The 17066-nt window shown below is 38.4% G+C and overlaps 1 long non-coding RNA gene across 3 annotated transcripts in view; it reads right to left on the bottom strand.

Moving 5' to 3' along the window:
- Positions 1–17066, bottom strand: part of LOC103786116 (uncharacterized) — an 859517-nt gene that overhangs the window by 366957 nt on the left and 475494 nt on the right. The gene's annotated exons all lie outside the window — the stretch shown is intronic.

The raw sequence follows: 17066 nt of genomic DNA, 5'->3' as shown, positions 1-17066 counted from the left end.
CTGCTATGTATATACCCAAAAGAGAGGAAATCAGTTTATCAAAGAGATACCTGCAGTCTCATGTTTACTGCAGGCCTGTTCACAATAGCTAAGATTTGGAAACAACCTAAGTGTCTATCAACAAACAAATAGATAAAGCAAATGTGGTACATACACACAATGGAGTACTATTCAGCCATAAAAAAGAATGGGATTCTGTTATTTACAATAACACGGATGGAACTGGAGGACATTAACTTAAGTGAAATAAGCAGGCACAAAAAGAAAAACTTCCCACGTTCTCACTTATTTGTGGGAGCTAAAAATTAAAACAATTGAACTCTTGGAAATAAAGAATAGAATGATGGTTGGCAGAGGCTGGGAAGGGTAGTGGTTGCGGGGTGAAATGAGAATGGCTAATGGGTACAAAAACATAGATAGAATGAATAAGATCTAGTATTTCATAGCAAAACAGGGTAATTACAGTCAATGAGAATTTATTACACATTCTAAAATAACTAAAAGAGTATAATGGAAATATTTGTAACACAAAGAAATGATAAATGCTAGAGGTGACGGATACTCATTTACCCTGATGTGATTACTATGCCTTGTATTCCTTTATCAAATATCTCATGTACTCCATAAATATATCCACCTACTATGTACCAGTAAAAATTAAAAATAATTTTTTAAAAAAATAAATAAGCCATACTCTTTGGCTTTATTGCTGCCTCTCTGTTCGCAGTTTTTGCCAGAATTGTGATTTAACAGATGTTGGTATAGCTTTTCATGTACTGCCAAGAATGGCATATGTTTTTACTTACTGTTATGCCCTTGTATCTAGTAAGGTACCTGAAATATACTAGTGGTCAATACACAATTGTTTAATGAATGAACAGGTGATCGAATAAATAAACAAGAAGCTAAATGGTCAACAATGAACCTGGGTCAAATGGACAATGTGTAGGATTGGGACAGTGCCAATCAGACTATTTTCCATAATTCCCACCTCCAACTCATTCCTGTGATAGTTTTCTATGTGTTTCATAAGTCATTTAATCCATATGGCTAAATTGTTAGCTCTGGGGGTAGTGACCATGTGTCAACCTCCAGATTCCTTCAGAATTGTAAGACTGAACAGAGATGAGATATGGAACTCAACGCACACTCCATGAATGAGTACAGCCAATGCAGTGGCCTTGCTGACTCACCCTCATTATTGCACGTGAAAGTTAATCTACAATACATGGTTGAATATGCAAGACTGTTCATCCTCTTTTTTTTATAATCCTATCTGACATCACAAAAAACCTTGAAAGAAGTGCTAAAAATAATTTTGCCACACTTATTTAGAAAGGATTAGGCTTGGACAAACTCCCCTGAATTCATTAATTTATTCATTTTTCTCTTTGATTCCTCAATAAAAACCTATTTATAGGTTATTGAATCAATAAATAACTATATGAATCAATGAGTCAATAAATACCTATTGAGTTGACTTAACAAATAACTGTTGAGTCAATATTTATACAAATCAAATCCTATACTATGAGTTAGCCAGGACTGAAGTCACATGTATCTTCAGGATATTATAGTAAAACACAAGGTTAATGTTGGGCTTAGAAGAACATGTATTAACAATAAAAGAATTCATCAAGAAGGAATCTTCTCCCCTACTTACTTTCTCCCAAAGAAAATTTATTTTATTACATAGCAGCATGTCACCAAGAAATACAAAGATCCCTAGAGAAAGGCCATTATTTACAGTTTCTTCTTTTGCCTTTTAAGATTATCCAACGTTAAACAACTGGTATGGTTTGCATGTAATGTGACATCCATGTGCAACCCGAATAACATCTGTTAAACAACCAGCAGAAAGGGAAAAATAATCCATCCTCTTTCCTTCAAGTTCATAAAAGCAGTAAACATTGGAAAAGATTTTGTTTCTGCTGTGATTGGCAGTCACAAAGTTTTCATGAGTCATTAGCACAACCAGATGCTTCCCTAGAAATAGGTAGGGATTGCAGGAGAGAGTTCTCCTATCTGTGATATTCCAGCTACCATTGTGAGTAGCTACTATGAGTCAAACATCATAATGGATGCTGCAGAGGCAAAAATGTAAAGAAAAAAATGTTCCCTCCTTTCAGGAACTTTCTCTCCAGGAGAAAGTCTTAAGGAGTAAACAGTTACCATGGAAAGGGCTCTGTATTAGTCTGTTCTCATGCTGCTAGTAAAGATATACTCGATACTGGGTAATTTATAAAGGAAAGAGGTTTAATTGACACATAGTTAGCTCTGCAGGCCTGCGTAGGCCTCAGCAAATCATTCTGGAAAGAGAAGCAAACATGCCTCACATGGTGACAGGCAAGAGGGTATGTGCGGGGGAACTCCCCTTTATAAAACCATTAGATCTCATAGACGTACTATCACAAGAAGAGCATGGGAAAGAATTGAACCATGATTCAATTACCTCCCACCAAGTCCCTCCCATGACACATGGAAATTATGGAAGCTACAATTCAAGATGAGACTTGGGTGGGGACACAACCAAACCATATCATGCTCGGAGCTCAAGAGATGTAGGGTTGAGTTCTATAAAGAAGCAAAGTGCCTCCTCTGATCTGAAGTGATCATTGAAATGGGCCTTGAAGGATGAGTAGGACTTTCCAGGAAAAGCAAAGATTGGGATGGAAGGGGCATTTCAAGCAGCAGAAAGCACATGCAAAGGTCCAAAGTTTAACTGAGAACTTTGAGTATTATCACATACATCCGTGAGTAGAGTGGAAATGGAATTGATAATCTTGGGAAGGAAAGTTATATCCAAATTGTGAAGAACATGGTTTTGCCATAAAAAGAAGTTTTGAATGTATGAATTTTTTGCCACAAAAAGAAGTTTTGACTGTATGAAAGGGGGCTGCACAGTGACCCTATAGCAATTGGGTATCTTCTTTAGCAAAAAATCACTGAAGTCCATCCTCAAATAAATAATAATAATTGTTCTAAAAGAAAAGGTATACAGTGTTCCCTTCTAATAACTACTTCAAAAGCCAAAGTGATCCAAATTTTGAGAACACAAATTAAATTATCTGGTTTCACTTCATATGACTACACAGCTGAATTATTAGGAAAAAGAAGACTTGAGAGGGCATAAAATTAACCGTCAGTTATGTATTTGCCATTTGGGAATTTAGTTTCCTGCTGAGCTTCAATTGTAAGATTTACCAAAACCTTCTGTTCTTCTGTGTACTTAAAATACTGTGTGGGTTTCTGAGACCAGCCAACAGGAAAAACATGGGTAGCAACACATTGGTCGCCTTTTTCCCAGAGTTTTCAAAACCAGGCACTTCCTGCATTCAAAGGTAATCCCAAGCCAACCATGACACTGAAAAATAGATCACTTCTAATCAAAATTTAAAACCTAATCTGCAAAAGACATTGTTAAAGGAATGAAAAGACAAACCCCAGACTGGGAAAAAATATTAGCAAAAGACATATCTGCTAAAGAAATGTTATCCAAAATACTGTATACAAAGATTTTAAAATACTGTATACTTTTAAAACAAAAAAAAATGGGCAAAACATCTGAACAAACATCTCACTAAAGAAGATGTACAGGTGGAAAATAAACATACAAAAAGATGTTCAGCATATATGTCATTAGGGGATTGTAAATTAAAACAATGAGAAACCACTAGCCACTTATTAGAATGCTTGGAGTCCAAAAAAAACCTGACAATACTGGGGAGAATGTGGCGCAGAGGGAGCCTTCATGTATTGCCTTTGGTGATGCAAAACGGCAAAGCCACCCTGTAAAAAAGCTTGGAAGTTTCTTAGAAAACTAAACACAGTCTTACCATACAATCTAGCTCTTACTATACCAATCAAATTCCCAGGTATTTATCAATTAGGTTGAAAACTTACATCCATACAAAAACCTGCACACAAAAGATTACAGCACCTGCCCAAACCTGGAGGTCCTTCAATAAATGAATGGAAAAACAAGCTGTGGTGTGTCCTTACGGTGGAATATTATTCAGCAATAAAAAATAAATAAGCTACTAAGCCATAAAAAAAAAACATAGAGAAACGTTGCTTCAACCATGGGACATTCTGGAAAAAGCAAAACTATGGAGACAGTAAAAAATCAGTGGTCACAAGAGGTTGGTGGGAAGGGAGGGATGAATAGGCAGAGCACAGAAGGTTTTTAGGGTGGAAAATATTCCATAGGATACTGTAATGATGGATACATGATATTATGTTGTAGTTAATAAATGGTGAGTAATAGTGTATTAAGGCTAACTCAGTTGTAACAAATGTATCACATTAAGGTAAAATGTTAATACTAGGGCAAACTGTGTGTTCAGGTGTGTGTGGCAGGGGTGGTTATAGAAGTTCTTTATACTATCTGCTCAATTCTTCTGTGCATCTGAAACTATTCTAAAAAATTAAGTCTATTAATTTTTTAAAAGGCAAGGAGAATGTAAAGAATAATATGATTAAAGAAAAAAATATTTTTAGCTCTAACACGACCCCAAACTGACTCCTTGTAAGGTGGAATTGAGCCTAAAAATAATTTGGACTTGCTCATGCAAGCCCTCCTCAAAAGCCCCCAAACACCACAGATAGCTGATAAGACACAGCAAAGAAGATGCCAGACTGCTGGGCCCATTGCCATATGTAAGCCCTGCTTATGTGCTGGTAACTGTATTATATTAGTTTTCTATGACTGTGTAACAAATTATCACAAACTTAGTCACCTAAAGCTACACGCATTTATGATGTCACTGCTTTTGCAGATCAGGTTTCTGAGCATGGCTGAGGTGGGGAAGCTCTTATGTGCTACAATCAAGATGTGAAGCTCTTATGGGCTACAATCAAGATGCTGACTGAACTGCAACTCATCTGGAGGCTTGATGGGGGAAGGATCTGTGTCCAGGTTCACTGAGGTTGTTGGCAACATTTATTTTGTTGTAGTGCATGGCTTTTGGCCGGCTGTTGACTGAAGGCCACACTCACACCACAGAGGTTAGAGGCTCATAGTTCCTCATCATGTGGGCTTCCTCAATATAGCTGCTTACTTGACAAGCCAGCCAGGAGAATCTCTCTGCAACTGCTCAGAAGTGGTTGTATAGCACAATGTAAACATAAACACAACATTTCATCATCTTTGCTATATTCTATTTGTTAGAAACAAGTCACAGGTCACATACAAACTCAGGAAAGGGGATTGCACAAAAGTATGGACACCAGGAGGAGGAGACTCACTGGAAGTCACCTTAGGGTCTGTCCACCACATAGGCCAATGGGGGGACTCCACAAACAAGGACAGCAACCCAAAACATAACACACTGGAACCCCATAGCCTACGGGGAAGCTCCAGATCTATGAGAAATGGTATTCAGCCCATTAGCTGAAGTTTTGCCTGGATGGATGGAATTATCTCTCAGTGTGTACCCTCAGGTTTTTACTGAAACATAATGGTTATGCAAAATATGAGGTATTTGTACTTCTAAGCTGAACCACAGGCTTGTTATTTTTATTCTTTTTATTAAAGGATAATAATAATATCAAACATACAGTGCCTGTAACATCTATGTAGCAGGAACTGTCCTATGTCTCAATTAAATATTTTTAAAAACATTTTTATCATCCTCAGTTTACAAAAAGAATTGGAGACACAGAGCAGTTTCGGGACTGAGAAGTGACAGAGCCAGGATTCAAACCAGGGAGTCTACACTGTCTCTCCCTGATTTTATGGATGACATGAAATAGTGGAATGAGGGATGAAAGAAACTCTTTGAAAGGTCATAACATTTGAAAAGAAAAAAATGTTACCAGAAAATTATGACTCTATCACATCTAAGCCCACTCTCCCCAGTACAACTCTTTACCATCTGGTTCATTCACAGATTTTAATGAATGTTACTAGATCAAATTTCAGAGTGCTATAGTCCATCTGCTGTAACTGGGGCTGTGGAAATACAACATTAGCATCCTACTAGTCAATAACCAAGACTTATTGTTCAATTCCTATCTCTAATCTACAAGTCATAATCATTGATGTCTCCATGACAACAAATCTAATTTTAAAAAGAGAGAGATTGGCAATACACAGATCTCTATATAGCAAATTTCCAACATGTGAATTTAGTAAGTATGCAGTATATGTAAGACCTTGTACAAAATGTAGATGCGATGGGGTGGATAAAAATGAATATGAATTATCTTTGCCTCTAAGGAGTTTATAATCCAGTTGGAGGGGCAGGCATATAGCAAATATAATAAAAGACACAATGAATGAAATGAAATCAGTGCTTCTGAAAAAGGAATAAGCAATATGGCAGAGGAGCCCCAGAGGAAGCAGGGATGGGTATTTCAGAATGAAGCTGATATCAAACTTGCTCCCAACCTTTAACTAACCACAGCCTTCCCCATGATCTGAAAATGTCAGCTTGTGAAAGTGCTGTTGTCGATTTAGAAAGCAAAAGAGGAAGCACTAGAGAGGCCATGAAACTAGAGGGCCATGAGAATCATGGGCAAAAATAATGAGAGCCGCAGGTGGATGGGCCAGACACAGCACACTCCTTCTACTGGGTTTGTTTGTCAGTCATCTGCAAGGAAAGGTGCTTTGAGAACTGACACCAAGAGACCTCCTTCTTCATGTTGAAACATTGGCAGAAAGGGAGGAGACCAGGATTCTAAGAAAAACCAGTCAGGGTTCCCAAAGTATTCAATTTGATATGGTGAACATATCAGGTACAGACTTCTGGGATAAATTTTATGCTGTGTTCCAATGGTAAGATTACCATATTTATCTAAATTCAAAGAAAGAACCAATTTCCAAATATTCTTTGTCAATCAAAACTGCAATAGGCTTTTGGAGTAATGTTTAATGTGTATAAAAACACATGTACATCTTGTTCAAATGCAGATTCTGATTCTATGGAGCCAGGGCTGGAAGATTCTGAATTTCTAACAAGCCCCTGGGAGATGTAAATGCTGATGATTCATGAACCACTTTGAGTAGCAAGAAATTAAAGAAAAACCTTAAATGCATACTAATTGCTCAACCTGCTCACCATCATGGTACAGTTGTGGCTCAGCTTACAGACTAAATGACTATAGCCTGGATTAAGGAGAAGAATTTTGAAAGTAGTAACTTATTAAGGGGAATTGGTAACTTACTAAGAGGAATATATTCTGCTTCATGGCATAACATAAAATATTCTATGTGATAAAAATGCTTTAAAAATATGTATATGTTTGTGTTCACAAATGTCGTCAGTATATTTTAAAGAATTATTTAGCTTCAATTCTACATTTTCTCACATGGACCTACGCCATCAGTCCTTTCATATCAAAAACCCTAGTTTTGACTTTAATCAGGGCAGGTCTAGGTTTTGAGGAATGTGAATTTTATAACCTTTGGAGGAGAACTCCTTAAGGAAAAGAGCACCACATTGTGAATTCAAAATTAGGTATAAAAGTAACTATTTAGAAAAATTTTCAGGGCCATCCTAGAGTCATGGGGCATGAGGAAAGGAACGGAAGGGAGTCCGAGTGGATGGAGACAGTGGTTTTAACCAATCACAGTAAAAATATCAGTCACACTTTAAACCCCCAGAGCTTTGGATGGGCTCATGAATGTTGGGCCCTGAAGCCAAAGCTTTAATAGCTTTGCCATGAATTTGTCTCTGGTTTTAGTTCAACTCTTGATTAGCTGGAGTATATCCATTAATACATTTTTCAAAAAAGACAAATTTGTGGTATAATTTTAAATCTACAGTGTTTAAGTAATTTTAAAAATCATATTGTGTCAAGAAAATATACACAAAATACAGACACACATATATAATGCAATAATTCATATCTTTTTATAGCTATTATTTTGCCTATCACAGGTAGCACCTGATTTAGCGATGGTTCCTCTCAAGAAAACCATTTATTTGGAACTTAGAACAGCCCAGCTGTTACATACTTAGATTCTCAGAGTAGCCCACAGGAAGTCTGTTTATTCTACAACATGCATTGTATAACAATGTAGATAAAATATGTGTTCACATATTTTCTTATATCACATAGCATGAGAATTCTTCTGCTCTGGGATGTCCAGGATGTCTCTAAGGATGTGGGACTTCTCAACCTTCTGTGACCTCCCAGGCCTTCATGTTTGTGTGCAGAGGGGATTACAACCCTCCAGCCCCAATTCAATGGCACCAGCAAACCCAGATTAAGACAAGGAAGAAAAAAAAATCCTCCAATTTCTAGCAGAATAGCAGTCATTGCAACTTGCAAGTGTGATAGTGCTGGTACCTGCGTAAGTAAAAGTATTGGAACAGTAGGGCTCTCTCCCGCACACAGAGGTCTTCGAGTAGCATACACTACAGGGAAGAGTAAGATTTATCTCATCTTATGAGAAAAATGCAGTCTCAGACCTAGCTGTCCCTGATATATAATTACAGAAATCAAGGCCAGGTGCTAGGACGGATATGGGGAGGGGCCCTGCAATATTATCAAAAGGTTTGAGTTGTTGGGCAGCAGCAAACCCAGAATAAGGCAGGGAAGAAAATCCTCCAATTTCTAGCAGAATAGCAGTCTTCACAATTTCCAAGTGTGAGACTGGGGAACCTGCTGAGGACGTTAAATCTGGGATAGTGATGGCAAAGGAGAGAAAGGAGACATTGGGACTTCCCTTTTCCTCGTCCCTCACCTTTAACCAGTTCTGCCATCCCAGGCACTTCCCTAGACCTTTGTGGACTGGCAGGGAAAGAAGTGGAGAATAGAGGATGAGAGGAGGTTTATAGGCAGCTCTCCAGTGTGCCAACATTAGAGAAAAAGAGAACAGGAAAAGCAGTAGTGATTGATCAAGAAGAAGGGGTATTTGTGCAACTATGTAATTAAGGAGGCTTTCTGCAAGGGCTAGTTCAACTACAGAAATGTAAATGGCAAATGTGTAGAAAGTCACATCAGACAGGCTGGAGCAAGAAGGTTGGGTGAGTTGTCTTCTTCTTTGAGGTTCAGAATCCCCTTGTAAATAGTCTTTTTATCTATGAAGTGTGATACCTTTGAAAGCTTTAACTTCTTTCCTGACTCTGTCCCTTTGTGGTTGAACAAAAACATTACTGCCTTCCACAAACACTATTGCCCAGCTAGAGAGAGTTTCTGACTCTTATCAAACTTGAACCTTGCCAAAAGAAGAAGTGCCCAAACAGCCTCTGTCTACCAAGCAACATATGTTTGTTTTATTAAAAAGCCCCAAGTTGGAAAGCTCAATCCTGACCCAGCTCTAGAATTTATTCCCGCAGCCCATGATCCAACACTTCTGTTTCATTTCCTATGGACCCTCCCCCCACTCACTGTAATTAAGAGAAAACAATTTTTCAACTCTTATTAAAAGATATAGACATTTTATCCAAGAAACTTGGTGTATTTTCCAGAGCATTAGTTGCATCAGTTAAATTTGCATTTATTGCTGCTAGTTATTTCAGTGAAATAACTGGCCAGTGAATCACATAGACTGGGTATCCCTTGCTCTGCTAACATGTTTCCAACACATCACACACAGGTATGTAACACAAGCACATGTTTTCAAGACCCAAGGCTCTTCAGGATTTATGCAGAAACCATTTTTGATTTAGTGGACTTTCCCCTCACTCCATGTGCCCCCTACAAACACCTTATAAATTGGTTGGTTGATTTGTTGTCCCTAGGTCATTTGTTTCTGCACATAATCAAATGTGATCTGTAGATCCTCAGGCCATACTAGCCTGGCTGTAAAAATGGAGCTGGTATTTACCTAACTCTGTCCTGAACTATTAAAACAGGTTCTCCTGTCTCTTCATCCTTCTAAACTTTTCTGGGAGTCCCTGGGAGATGTATTATATGTCATCCCAAACATAGCCCATTCTACCAGAATCTGGAATCTCCCTTTTTTTTTTCTCCACCATTTCCAACTTCCTGCACTAATTTATGCCAACTAAGCTTCCAGGCCCATAAAGTATAATGAAGGTGCCTCCCTACTGCAGGAATCTTGAGAAGGACCACAGTGATAAAGCCATGGCTCAGTATCACACTGCTTGACACCATTTGTACACAACACTGAACTGAATCTGAAAGGCTGGGAGCAGTGCTGAGAGGGTGCATCACTGTTGCTCTTCCTCCTGGTACCAGCACTGTGGTCCTAAGTTCCTCTGGTGCTAAAGTCACTGGAAGCATAGGGACCATAGTAACTGTGGTATTTAAGAGGCTGGAAGTGCCCTCTGCCTCTTTCCCCACCTTGGTATCACCACTGTTACACCAAGGGGCTCCAAGCAGCCCTGACCTGGTTCCCCAGGCCTGAAATTGCTTCTGCTTTTTCCACCTTTCTTTTTGTAGGGCTCAAGCACAGACTCATGGTAAAGGGCAGCCTGGAAACAATTTGAAAGAGAGATACAATGCTTTAATCATTCATTCATTCATTTGACATTTATTAAGTGCCTACTATTTTCCTGATTCAGCCCCAGGGGCTGCATTTACAGTGGCAAACAGTAAAAACAAGGCTCCGCCTCCAGATCTTGTACTCGAGTAAAAACTCAGACCGACGATGAATGCAGCGTGAAGGGTGTTAGGATCAGGGAGGAACAGGGAAGTGCTAGAGCCCAGCACAGTGGTTAGAAGCTGGGTTCTGGGGCCAGGCTACTGGAGACTGAATTCTGGGCCCAGTGCTCGCTAGGTGTGTGTCCTGGGTAACTTACTGAATCTTACTCTGCCTCATTCTCCTCATCTGAAAAATTCTATCGACAGCTGGGCTGTTGGAAGTACTAGATGAAGTAAACATGTGCAAGAATTAACTGTCATATGTAACTTTGTTAAGTGACTTCAACTAACCTGTGTTTGTTAGAAAAGTGTACAGCTTTAGTTGCTATTATAAATATATTAAAAAGTAATTATCATTACTGTGTAATTTGCAAAATGTGTGTGATTCTGTTCTCCGAAAAACAGAATATTAGAAAACAAGCATGAAAACTCATGACTTTACTTGAAAGGTGATTAGAAATTCTTGAAAATGATTTTCTCCAAAACAGAAAAAACAAACCAAAAAGATACGTTCTTTCCAGAAAACCTTAGTGCAAAGAGAACATGACCTCAGCCCTCTATTATTTCTATATGGTAACAAGGGACCTGATAGATTTGGGATGGTGGATGGAGAGTAATTAAACCTGCTTTTGTTTGTGTTGTATATATCAACACAACTGTTTGATTGTTTGCTTTTTGGCTGTACAGACATCTGTGGTGCTGCTGTTGAGTAGACCTATGAGGTCCATGATGACAAAGTAATTACAACTCGTATGACTGTAGCAAAACATGTTTTATAGCAGCTCATTTACTCCACAGCAATGATTTATTGCATTTGTATGTGTGCACATATAAGTTTGCCATGACAAGATGATGCGTAGTAATTAATTTGCCAACATACTTTCATGTAATATAATCCAGCCCTACTAACTGCACCACATTTAATAAAAGAAAGTGTTTAAACAGAACTCTGTTCTGAAAAGACATTTGGTGTGATGGTGAAACATCATCAGGAAACCAAAGCAGAAACGTGAGGCAGGAAGCCGAAATCTAAAACAGTGCTACAAATCCCAAAGAGGCAGCCAGTTGGAGCTGTGAAGACTCCCCATGCCAAACTGCACTGTTCTTGCATTACATAAAACTGAGTGGTCTTCTGGGAACCAGAAGAGAAATAAATGAACACAATTTCTTATTCTTTCAGATGTCCTACAAAAATTCATACATGAAATATTAGGGGTGATCACATGGGCTGGAGACACTTGAAGTTCTGGCAGTGCTTCTGTTTTGAGCCTGGGTTCTCAGAAGTGGCATCATTGCTGGTATTGCTAACTTTACACAGGGAGCTAGCAGTTAGCATCTCAGCTCGTGAGTGAAATTGTTTTCATTTAGTTCGTTTGGAAAGAGAAATTGATTTACTATTTTGTCTTTCAGTATAATATTAGTGATATGCTTTCTTGAGTGGAACTTTTCAGAACAGACCATTTTTCTCCCTGCAATTAATTGTCACTGAATTTCCGATTACCTAAATAAGCTCTCTTTTTAAATGGCATTTGAAATTGAAAATAATCAAAGCATTGTCTGTATAAGGTATAAACAGTTAAAGACCTGATAATCTAAAAAAGTTCTGCCTGAATATTCTGTCATGGTTAAAAGACCTCAATGTACGTATAAACAAACTCTCATCTTTGCCCACACTGCCCTGCCTGCACAACACAGTCCCTACACACCTCATCTTATCCCCTGAATACATGTTCTCCTTCTTCAATAAATAGCAATTGACATGGAAGATGACCTCTGTCCCTTCAGCTATTTGGCTCCCATTTCACAATGGTTCTGAAAGGATAGTAACCCACTCAAATTAGGTGGGGAAAAGACCAATGATCTCCATCTCCCCGTGGAGGTGATCTCAATCTCCCACAGAAGTTTCCCATGGTTTATGTCTCTCCTGTACCCAAATTGACTTCTTTTGTCCTCTGTTGATTTGGATTATTTCATATGTTGATATGAAAATATTTGTTTCCTGTATTCATAGTCTTCAAATCACTCTGCATACTCCTCCAAGTATATCTCTAAGGCTAACCAAGAGATATCTGCCCTTCATTTTATCACACCACTGTCACAAGATTTTGAAATCTGGAAAGGAGCATAGATTAGTACATTTAATTTCTTCCAAAAAGTGTTTTTGTAATAAGAAAATAACAAATGATAGGCAAACATGTTTACTTCAGGAAATTTGAGACTTAAAAGTATTAAGAGAATATTGTTGTAAAGATGTTGGTGTATTTCCTTCCAGTCATTTTTTTCTAAAAGAAATAGATAGATCACTTTGTCAAGTTCTAACACCAATAAAAAATATGCTCATCCAATTAATAGAAATTGCAGCAAATCCACAATTACACTTGGAATAAATTTATATACTTAAATGTTCCATTTTTCTACATAGAAATATATCTCCATGTGTATTTAAATCCCTCAGTAAAGTTCCACAGTTTTGTTAATAAAATCTAAAAGTTCTTATACTCTTTAAAATATTCCTTAAGCATTTTCATGTTTTTTGCCCTTGTGAATGGCATCGGATACTTCCATTTTCTATACTAGTTATGGCTGGCGTATTGGAAAGACATTATGTTTTATATATTAATTTCTTATTAAACTCTAATTAATCCTAATAGCTCTTCAGTCAAGCCCACATTTCCACAAAATGAGAACAAGGATCTTTTATGAAGCCCAAAAAACAAACAAACGAAAAAAAACAAGATAATGTGAAAAATGGTTGAAGAGCTTCCTTAGCTCTGTGTGTGTTTGTGTAGATAAAATAAAGAAAAAGTTTCAACCATTTTTTGAGCATTTGTTTCCACATGTCTTTGGATGCCCATTTATATTGTAAGTGTGTGTCATAAAGTAGGTTATCAATGTTTATTAAAGAATACCTGTAATCCCAGCACTCTGGGAGGCTGAGGCGGGCAGATCAGGAGTTCGAGACCAGCCTGGCCAACATAATGAAACCATGTCTCTACCAAAAATACAAAAATTAGCCGAGCATGGTGGGACGTGCCTATAGTCCCAGCTACTCAGGAGGCTGAGGCGGGAGAATCGATGGGACCCAGGAGGTAGAGGTTGTGGTGAACCGAGATTATGCCACTGCACTCCAGCTTGGGCAACAGAGTGAGACTCTGCCAAAAAAGAAAGAAAGAGAGAAAGAGAGAGAGAGGGAGGGAGGGAGGGAGGAAAGAAGGAAGGAAGGAAGGAAGGAAGGAAGGAAGGAAGGAAGGAAGGAAGGAAGGAAGGAAGGAAAGAAGGAAGGAAGGAAGGAAGGAAGGAAGGAAGGAAGGAAGGAAGGAAGGAAGGGAGAAAGAAAGATTACAAAGCAAAATTTAAATAAATGAGAAACAATATCCATATTGTATGCATAAAAAACTAGTTGTATGTACATACAAAACAGTTATAAGGGGGAATACATGCCACAAAAAGTAAAGAAATGCTCACTTGGTCTAATTGGGACTTAATCTATGAATTCTGTCTGGTACAGTTTACAGAATTTGGATATTAGATGGTAATAGACATTAATTCAGGACTGAAAGGCAAAAGAAATTCTTATTTTGAATCAAGAAGCTCAATTCAAACAAACCTGCCAAACATTTGTGTTCTGGGACTGGTGGTTACTGGGAAATAGGGCCAAGCACTTTGACATGGCCACAGCAGCAGTGGGGCATGTGATGAGGGGCGTTTAGATCAGAGCCCACTCTCCCTCTCTTGTGTGCAAGGCTGGTCACACGGGCCTTTCTAAGATAGCTAAAGCTGACCATTCACTAACATGAAATTATATTTCTGTATGTGAAGGTTACTACTTAAATGCTGCTAGGGTCATTCTAAGGTGTTTTAGCATAATAAATAAGGGTAGAATGAGAAAACATAATGGTTATAAATTAATCAGGAATTAATTAAGCCACTCCAATCTGCTCCTTCTAATGAAGTTTGTTGCCTAATGTAGTAAAGAGGATTCCTAATAAACTCTAGGGTTGTTAATCCTCCTAAATACCTGGGATTGTAAAGGACCATGAGAAAGTAAAATCATCTCAAAATTTAACCCAAGCATTTTGTTTCCTTGGGAAAAATTTCTTTTTTTTTTTTTATTATACTTTAAGTTTTAGGGTACATGTGCACATTGTGCAGGTTAGTTACATATCTATACATGTGCCATGCTGGTGCGCTGCACCCACTAACTCGTCATCTAGCTTTAGGTATATCTCCCAATGCTATCCCTCCCACCTCCCCCCTCCCCACCACAGTCCCCAGAGTGTGATATTCCCCTTCCTTGGGAAAAATTTCTAATTCCTAGTTCATTAATATTGTTCAACTGTGGATGGTGTGTGTGTGTGTGTGTCTGTGCGTGTGTGTGTGTGTCTGTGCATGTGTGTGTGTGTGTGTGTGTGTGTCTGTAAAGCTCAAGGAAAAGTCCCCATCAAACGGGTTTCAAATTAATTTGTACATTAATCTGTGTAGGAAGCTTTCTTTATTTGATAAAGAAGGGGGGAAAAAGACATCACATTGACTTAAAAGTTTCTACTAATTTCTAACTATGCCTGAGGAGTTTCCACAATATCTTCCAATCAGCAAAGGATTTGTGACTCTTTTCAGTGTGCCTGAGATGGCACAGACAAATTACTTAAGAGCCCAAGGAGATTATCTCTAATTGGCATAAAAAGGATATGGCATTAAAAACAAAACTCTCTGAAACTCTGACAGTGTTTGGTGCCTAAAGGGTAAGGCAGTTCCCTCTGTGGTAACACTGTAGAAATAAACACATCAGCCTACGATAGATGGCGGCCTTTTGAGGTGTTATTTAGATTTGGAAAGCTTTATTTCTCTTGCATTATGCTTCACAAGGCGAGTTGTACTTGCCAAATGAGGGCAAATGACAGACTCACCTTGGCAGCCCGTCTTTGTTATGTTTACCTTTGTTATATACAATGAATTATCATTGTTTATAAAATACAAATACCAATGCTCACAGAAAGTCAATATGAAATACATGCTGTTTGGATTATGCAGAGATCAGAAATTGAGAGCATTTGGGAAAGCAACGGAAGGAATAGGAAGATGAGGTTCATACTAGTAGATAGGTTAAGAATAAGTAGCAGTGAGTTTTACCAGGGATGTAGTCAATGATTACAATTGCAAGTCACTGAGTTAGGTGGTGGGCTGGTATCAAAGTCTCTGCTCTCAATGGGCTTAACATTTCTTGGGAAAAATAAGACAGACTTATCATAAAATTAAATAATAATAGCATGCAATAGGCAATATAAAAAAAACCCCTAGGACAAAGATCAACAAAGTTGATCTCTGATAAGTGAGCCATTAAAGACCATCCAATCCAAACTAATTCTTTTGTAGTTGAGGAAAATGAGATGAAGACAGATTAAGCAACTCACCCGTGATCACCTAGATGGTTAGTTACTCTGGCTCAGGATCAGATTGTATGTTCTTACCACCAAAAAGGAGAGATATGACTACATAACACAGTAGGCTCAAAAAGTTTTACTGAGTGTGTAATTTTTTTAAAAAAAGAAGGGACACAAAGAAAAGAAACAAACAAACAATGACAACAAAACCAGGCCTTAAAAAAGGGTGCTATGGTCTAAATGTTTGTGTTCCCCTCCCAAAATTCTTATGTTGAAAACTTAGTCACCAGTGTGATGGTATTGGGGGGGCCTTTGGGAGGTGATTAGGTAATCCTCATGACTGGGATTAGTATCCTTGCAAAAGGTGCCACAGAGACATCTGCCTTATTTCTTTCCACCATGTGAGGTTATCAGGAGAAAACAGCCCTCACCAGACACTGAATCTGCTAGCTGATAGCACCTTGCTCTTGGACTTCCCAGCTCCAGAACTGTGAGCAATACATGTCTGTTGTTTATAAGCCACCCAGTTTATGGCATTTTGAGCCATCCAAATAGACTATGATAAAGGGATAAAATTTCAAACAGCAGAAAGGATGAGAGTGGGCTGAGGAAAGAACACAGGGTATGGACCTGCATGGGCAGGCAGCACCACGCCCAAGCTGAAGAGACCTCACATAAGGGCAGTGGGAGTCAAAGGCAAAAGCAAACATTTTCCCTCTTGCATCTTCCAGAACAAACTTTGGTATCTAGATTCTCTTCTAGGGTTAAGACCAGCCCAGTCCAATCAGAACGATCCCCTCGCTATCCGCCAAACACCCACATTTCTTCAAAATCTTTCCCTTTCTTGATGCTGCTCCTAGGACACACCCTATCTGATTTTCAAGGTCAGATGGCAAAGACACTTCATTTAGAATCTCCCTGATCTTTGGGCCCATGGAAAGCACTGTTTCCTGAACTACGTTGTAGGCAGCCTGAAATATTCATGTAATCATGTAGATTTTAAGCTTTGGATATAGAGATGTTACATCTTACACTTACTGTGTGTCACACTGTGTGCTTACAATACTAGTCATGATGTGGGCTCTTAATGATTCTTACTGACCAAATCATAAAAAGAAACCTTTCTTC

Source organism: Pan paniscus, chromosome 13, assembly GCF_029289425.2.
Source record: "Pan paniscus chromosome 13, NHGRI_mPanPan1-v2.0_pri, whole genome shotgun sequence".
NCBI lineage: Eukaryota > Metazoa > Chordata > Mammalia > Primates > Hominidae > Pan > Pan paniscus.
The sequence above is the reverse complement of the archived record's forward strand: the minus strand, read 5'-3'. Positions and strand labels throughout refer to the sequence as shown.